Source organism: Haemaphysalis longicornis, unplaced genomic scaffold, assembly GCF_048455015.1.
Source record: "Haemaphysalis longicornis isolate Haplotype H1 unplaced genomic scaffold, Haemaphysalis longicornis Haplotype H1 scaffold_1, whole genome shotgun sequence".
In the NCBI taxonomy this organism is placed as follows: domain Eukaryota; kingdom Metazoa; phylum Arthropoda; class Arachnida; order Ixodida; family Ixodidae; genus Haemaphysalis; species Haemaphysalis longicornis.
Genome location: NW_027526203.1, coordinates 441,591,530 through 441,599,217, shown reverse-complemented (window position 1 = coordinate 441,599,217; position 7,688 = coordinate 441,591,530). Strand labels below are relative to the sequence as shown.

The following is a 7,688-nucleotide window of genomic DNA, read 5'->3' as shown; positions in this document are numbered from 1 at the left end:
TGCTTTTAAGTTGTCACATTTCTAGCCATGTCACTTCCAGGGATTTGCTTTCTTGGGTGCAGTGAATGATCTTTCATCCACATTGTGATAAAGAAAAAGCACATAAGGCTTATAGAGTGTACGAAGGAAACATTTTGATGTGCTGTTCATATGCTGCCCTTCCCCATTCAGACGCCCACCTCCAGCCCCCAACTGAGCGTGTGGACATGTATTTCTGGAAATTCTCAACAAAACGTAGCAAAGCTCATTCCTTCTAAAATATTAACTGCCGCCTGTGAAAATGTGTACCTTAGATAAAAAGGACTACAAATTCAGTTTAAAATTGTTACTTCGACATCTAAAAAAAAGTAACACAAATACAGCCCGAAACTCAGTATCCTAAATGGCTTAGCCTTATACGCAACACAGCGAAGTACCACTTATAGGAGATTATAAAAAGATTTTTTATGCAATTAGTGCTACCTAGGATTATAACGAATTGCAAGAGCATGGCACTGATTGCAAAGAAAAGAATTTACTTTCTCTAAAACATGTTACCTCATGGTGACTGAAAGAGCAAGAGTCTGCAGTTTTACAGTCCAAGAGTTGCTGAGCACATGGATCTGGACATAAAAATGAATGACCGATGGAGTTTTATGCCTCTCATTAAATCTGATGATTTTGATTTGATTGATTGTAGGGTTTAACGTGCCGACGCAACGCAGGCGATGAGGCGCGCCGTAGTGGAGGGCTCCGGATTAATTTTGACCACCTGGGGATCTTTAACGTGCGCCGCAATCTCGTACACACTCTCATTAAATCTACCCCGAACAAAGCCACGAGAGTGTGCTGGGCCGTGTCACTCGTGCCTCGTTGGAGCTTTGTAATCTGAACTGCTGCAGTTGTGTACCGCGATGCCTTTCGTCACAACCAAACCACACTACCAAACAACACTTGTTAGCCACTAGAATAGGCGCTTACGTAGGCATGTGTATGTCTGAAATGACAGGGCCTCTTCACACACCGGCACTGACATCTCTTGGACAGTGTTACAGATTCATGCACGGGACTGCTGACTCCACAGTACCTACCACTTTAGGCATTCACTGTTCACCCATCAACTATGCCATATTGCCACATCCTTGGTTAAAAGTTGCCTATATCTCCAGCTGGCCACATAGAACTCTTATGAGGGCCAGCTACGTACAAGGTAGCCTTCCACTTTACTTCACACTAGAGTTGGCATACGCTTGTTAAGCGGTAGGCCTACGCGTGTGAGGCTTTTCCGCACAGCTTCGGATCGTACTAACAAGCCCACCCCCAAGGGGCATGTCGCGCAGTGAAGCTCGAAAATTTTAAGGTCGTGCGGCAGAGCAAACTTTTATTGCTCTATTATTCGTGAAATATGAATACGAGAAAACATTGAGTACTTTGAATGGTAGAACTGTGCTGAAAATCAAATCGTATAGCTACCACTATTTGCAAAATATTCGAAGTTACGAATATTCACACGCCCCTAGCAAAAAATTGTCTGGCGATTATGCTACTCCCTAGTGCGAAATTTGGGCACAGCTGTTTAGCTGTTTCGACTGTGCAAAGTGTTGACGCAAAGAGTTTCAGACAGGCATATTTGTATGGTTATCAAAAACTTTAATTTGCAGCGGCTGACGAAGCACAAACACCGGTTGCCTCGCTCATTGTTCAGCCCTCATTCTGTGTTCTGGCGTCGGCAGTGCTCAGGCTCCACTCAGGCAGCTCGTTTAGCTGCAGCGACTGACGAAGCACACGGCTGGTTGCCTCACTCGCAGTTCAGCACTCACTCCTGAGTGCTGCAGTGCGCTGAGGCAGCACTCACTCGTGGGTTCTCTCGACGACAGAGATGGTGAGCCTCTGCGTCGGTGGTACGTAGTGCGTCTCAGGAAGGGACCGCAACCCACATCTTAGGAAGCGAACACACATCATTGTCACGCACACGCCCCCCTCACATTTTTGCTAAGCGTCACGCGGACGAGCATCTCATACGGGCACAGGATACTGCCCCCCCCCCCCTCCTCCGCACACTGAGCAGTGTCTTGCGCTGCCACGGCAAACCACCCTTTATGCCGCCAAAGACTAATCCTAAAAACAAAACTAAGGGGCATTTGTCACCTCTGGCTGTAGCAGCAATCACAGGCTGCCCAGCCGACAGGAAATCATGTCACATACCTTCCTCATGCCTTAACCCTTTCAGTGCCAGGTTTTTTTCTGACTGCTCCTCACCACCTGCCGGGTATTTTTTTCATGTTGGTTCAGTGGAAATTTATGCTAGTAATGCACCATGATACTCCACAGGACATGTAAAGATATTTATTCAGGATTATCCTATTCAAATAAGAAAGGCTTACTAATTACATATAATTACCACAATAATTAACAAAATGATCTGCTAAGTAGGATGTCCAGCAGTTTAGAAAACCTTCTTGGTGTGGAACTCTTCGGTGGCATTCTTTGCTGTCGTCGCTCGACGAGTCACTTAGCTGAGCTCCTTCATCGTTATCACTTTCATCCGAGTCAGAATTCATCAGCAGTCCTTTAATTTATTCGTCCGTCAAAGCGCGGACGCACATGTCGCGCTGTCTCCCCATTGCTGCTGCGCTCTCCCGATACGAAGTGACGCGGGTGTAAAAACGTGCGCTCCATCTGTTGTCTAAAATTTAATTTACAAGTTCTATGTGTTTATGTGACCTCTCCATAGATGGCGGGACATGAACGCAATTTTTTTTTTTTGCACAAATTGTTTCGGGAGAGGCAGGGAGTGACTTCAAAAAGCAACACGAGTATACTCGGGAGTAGCAGGGGGTGTGCGTGGGTGGTTTCGCGAGTTATCTCAGTAGTGGCAGTTAAAGGGTTAATTGTTATGGGTGTAGCAACTGACCTCTGCTGCCATGTGGCTTCCATAAGATGAGAGCCCTGCAGTTTGTTTAAAATTTTTGTTGATATTGCCGCGAACCATACATTGGGTTTGTTTATTTGTGTTTTGCTTTTACCGCCCGGCTGCGCCGGCCTATGTTATCTCTGCGCCAAGGGAAGCGCGTGTTTCATTCTTTCTTTCTGTGCCGCATGTGTTATCTGTTGTGATAGGGAGAGCATTCCGATCTAACGTGAACAGCCCAGAATAATCTTCTTGGATCTACTATGTTCTCGATGCGAATCGACGTTTCGAGAACCACGCGCGCCAAAAGATAAAAAGCCTGCAGTGCGGACGCCGGGGCATTCGATTCGACGACACTCGCCTGTGCAAGTCACTTTGTTGACCGCTGCTTCGCCGCCTTTGTATTCTTTTGAGTTGTTAGGGGAGCACAAGTTCGCTCCAATAAACGTGTTTCTCATTCAACACCACTGCATCGTCCTTGTCTTCGTGACAATATGCTGTGTACACATAAAACAACAGAAAAATTTTTGTTTTCTGCTTCATTCTCCAACGAGCACGTCGATTCGGAGGCTGGCAAAGTTACATATACAGCTGACTTTCGGTGCCACCAGGAACGACAGGGTGCCTGAACCTGAACATGTCTGGTCTAATTAATTAATTTACTTGTACTAATTATTATTAACGTCAACAACACAATTTTAGCTGAAAAATGGTCTCACTACAAAATCTTTCCTTTATTCGCGTGTCTTTTTACTCGGGGATAAAGTCTCACTTTGCCATTCATTTAACATACCTGGTTAGTGGCTTTGTCTTGATTGACTCGTAGGTCAGTGCTGCTTGAAGCCACAAAGAGAAAGGGGAACCTTGGTAAAAATCACACCTGTAAAGAAAAATAGAGAATTTTTATTCTTGTAAACTAAAAATTGTATTTTGTTTTATAAGGATACTGTTTTTTGCCTTTTCCCCACAAATTTTAAGCTGTGAGCAGCATTACTTGATTGTCAGAGTTCGGCTGGCAAGGTGGGTGCCACCTGATGGCAAAGTGGCACCTCATTAAAAAGCAAAGAGCCCCAAGATTCAGGGATTACAGCAGTAAAATTGCAAGCAGTAGCTCCTGGCAGGTTTAAATTGCAATTGAATTTTTTTGCTTTTGCTTTGTGGTTTCATTGTTCAAACGAAAACAAAAAGGTGGATAGCAAGCCTTGCTGTTTATCTGAGCAATATGGGTTTGAGTGTTGGAAGCATCCCACCATGTCTTAGTCCATGATCAAAAAAGCAGTGGTGGTCTGTTATGACAAATATGCGACGTGAAATGTTTGATATCAGCAATGTCTTGTGCAAAAATCATGTAGATAGGCCCGTTTTTTTGTTGTGGAAATGTTTGTCTTTTGCGTATAGTGGTACTTCTGCATTTTATTATTGCACCCGATTTTATTACCACAACAGTTAGCGATTTTATGTGAGGATGTGTTGCAAAGAGGTCCCTGTATGTATTCCATTTTCTTGAGTTTGCATATGAGCTCATTGGCAGACTGAATCCAGGGCCTTATTATCCGGAAAACAATTTATGTTTGGCTTGGGGAGAAACATTTAACAATAGTGCGGTCCCACTGCTGATAACAGATAGTTGCAAATCAGCAGACAGTGAAGTGGAATGACACATCAAATTGTTCCCTACAGGGGAGCATTCATCCAAGGGAATGAATGTTGTAGTCACAATCTCTCAAGAAAGACAGCTGGTCACGTGAAGAACTAATTGACTGAGAGTGTGTGTGTGTGTGCATTGTGTGTTGGCATCACCATCAGTATTGCTTCAAGTGTCTTGTCGGTGTCATCATCATCATCAGCCTTTTTATGCTTACTGCAGGATGAAGGCCTTCCCCACAGATAATACATTACTGCTTCTACCCTGCGCTGTCTCAATCCATTCTTTGCCCACATTTTTCTTATCACATCCGTCCATCGATTTATCCTAGCTACCCTTCCATCCCTGTGCACATGTCAGTTCTCTGTCTGCAGCTTTTCCAATAGATTTCGATGTGCCTATAACACTATACCATCTTTAAAATTTTGATTATTTTATTAAAATACTGTATATACTCTCATAATAGACACTCTCCTCACACTGGCAGTCAAAATTGTGTATACTGGTGTAAAGAATGCACACTCTGTTGATGAAACCAATGCAGGCCAAAGCTGCATTTTACAGAATGCGGCCGTGTTGTTGACTTGAACATAGTTGATAGTATCTTGTAAACGCAACTTTTTCAGCTACAACCCTCAGTACCCTCCCAGCAGCTTGGCGCCTCGTATCTGATCACCTCAGACACCACGACGCATCCAGGTGTGATTGTTTGACCTTTGAACGGTGATAGCATGGTCTGATCCCAGCGGCCAAAAGTCCCGGGGAAAAATTAACAAGAAAAAAATAAACAAGACAATATACCATGAAAATTTCACTTATTTCGCACAAGGTTCTGCAGCTGTGTTATTCTCTATGCTCATCTGTAAAAGTAGACACATGGGAACTTTGTTACTCACATACAACTGAATTCAAGATGTAGCCTCTATGTTTAAACTTAACAAAGCTGCTTTTGTTGATAGTGCAGTGAAGCACGTTCTGATAAGAGTTTGTTCATGTTTGATGCTGGTGCCTCATCTGAGAATGAAACTTTAGCTTATTCTGGCTCTTGGCAGGCCACACCCGGCTATGGTGTTTGATAGGGAAAGAATGAACCATGCTCAACTGTCTAAATTCTGGCCTTATTGACGCAGTGTTATTGATCGGATTGCATGTTTGTCTCAAAGGACTGAGATCAACATAAACACATGCTGATCAAAACTGCGGTACTGGATTTGCGGTCTGCAAACTGTGAATGCCAATTTGTGTGACTGAATGCTTTATCACCGTCTGTTCTTTTGCCAGGTTGTTTCGGAGCACAGTTTGGCTGTGTTAAACAGCTCTGAAACCTTGTGTCTTTTCTGTCATCCTCACAACAGTAACTAATTTCCTGTTTAGGAAACTTAAGGACAGCGAGCCTGTTTCATCACTGAGGGACACAAATTGCCCATGGTATAGTTTGGAGTTTCTTCGTGAGGGAAAAACAGTGTGGGAAAAATTCAAAGTCTGATCGAGAGCAATCCAAGAGCCTGACGCCGGCTAGCAACAAAATATTCGGACACCTAAGCAATCCATGTAGTGAATGCGAAAGAATTGGTGTGCAATTGCCGGATGACTATGCGGGTATTGTGGACGCCACCATAGTTCCCTGGATCACTGGTGACCGCTGCGCTGCTGGGTGAGGCAACTTGGGATGCGGCGGCTCAATGTGGCGTATGCTGAAATATATTTCTTCTCCTAATCAACGTCATCCCTCCCCTTTTCACCTTTTTCTTTTCCATATATTAGTATGACGGAGAAGGTCATAACCCACTCACTAGGCCCACCTTTAGCAGAAGCTACGCCAAGTCCAAACTTCAAATGGTCGTAGCTTCTGACTTCTGCTACAGACCAAATAGAATGCTAATGCTAGTCTTATGGCACACCTTGATTTGTGCGTAGTTCACTGGTACTCTGTTCAGATGCATCACCCCACAATTTTTTTTATAAAAGCTCCCAAACAATCAAATATAAGAATCCCAATAAATATGAATGTAGTCATTTTACTCAAAAACAAATTTTATATCTACAATCAGAATGAAAAACTACATATGTCCCCCAATTTTCATCATCATAACTGTATAAATAAACTTTTTTTGGTTTAAGATCACCGTGCCCCCTTAATATATATAGTGTTCACATTTCTTGTTCCACTTTCTTGGTGAGTCAAATTACGTGCTTTGGTTTCTATGGGAACTCAGCGTTCTTGTTTTGCTTCCAGGGCAGCGCAATGACTTCTTTTCGCATGCAGTTTAGAGGGAATTTGCGAGGAGTAAAAGCATCAGGGCCGAAGTGCTGCCTCCTGACCGTCTGTTTTATGTCTGCAGAAGCTTGCCCGTTCTTTTAAATGCAGAGCATTTCAGTAACTCACGATGTCACCCGCGTTGTCCCGTCGTAGTCCGCACCGTCGTCGTCCGCACCCCTCCCCCTACACTATATAAAAGAAAATACTATCCGGCGCCAGGTTTCGATCCCTCGACCCTGCGGGCGAAACGCAATGTACAGTGCTCAGCGATTGAAACGCGATACTGGGAGCGCGTGGCTGCCGGTGCTTGTTGCGCCACAGGTGAGCGCTTGTGAAAGCGAGCTGATGCATTGTGGTATACGGTGAGGGTGAGAGCGTTCGTGACGCATGCTGACTGCATCCGGCAGACAGCCCTTCAGTGTGTGGTTCTTGGCGGCGTCATAGGGGTGCTACATGCCATGGCTTCAAATTGCTGCGCCTGCGTGCCGCGCCGCGCCGGACGAAGCTGGGTGAGCTGGCACCGCGCGCGGTATATAAGAAGAATTTGAATGCGCATTTATCACGATGTGTTATCGTGGCGCGCACGGCACGCAGGCACAGCGTTTTGAAGCCATGGCATGTAGCACGCCTATGGCGCCGCCAAGAACCACACACTGAAGGGCTGTCTCCCGGATGCACTGAGCATGCGTTACGAACGCTCTCACCCTCATCGTATACCACAATGCGCCAGCTCGCTTTCACAAGCGCTCACCTGTGGCGCAACAGGCAACAGCAGCCACGCGCTCCGAGTATCGCGTTTCAATCGCTGAGCACTGTACATGGTGCTCTACCCACTGCGCCACAAAGTCGACACAGAATGGGACCCTACGAACGCGCCTTATATCGTTGACTCA

The 7,688-nt window shown here is 45.1% G+C and overlaps 1 protein-coding gene across 4 annotated transcripts in view; it reads right to left on the bottom strand.

Annotated features, from left to right (window-relative positions):
• The window catches only part of LOC144155851 (uncharacterized), a 1,021,707-nt gene that overhangs the window by 575,592 nt on the left and 438,427 nt on the right, over window positions 1-7,688 (bottom strand). For 2 of the 4 annotated variants that reach the window (XR_013319655.1, XR_013319656.1), the window contains exon 6: window positions 3,684-3,770. The exons of the other annotated variants lie outside the window; for them this stretch is intronic. The gene's annotated coding sequence lies outside the window, so the exon portion shown is untranslated. The remainder of the gene's footprint in view (window positions 1-3,683; window positions 3,771-7,688) is intronic. 4 annotated transcript variants of the gene reach the window in all.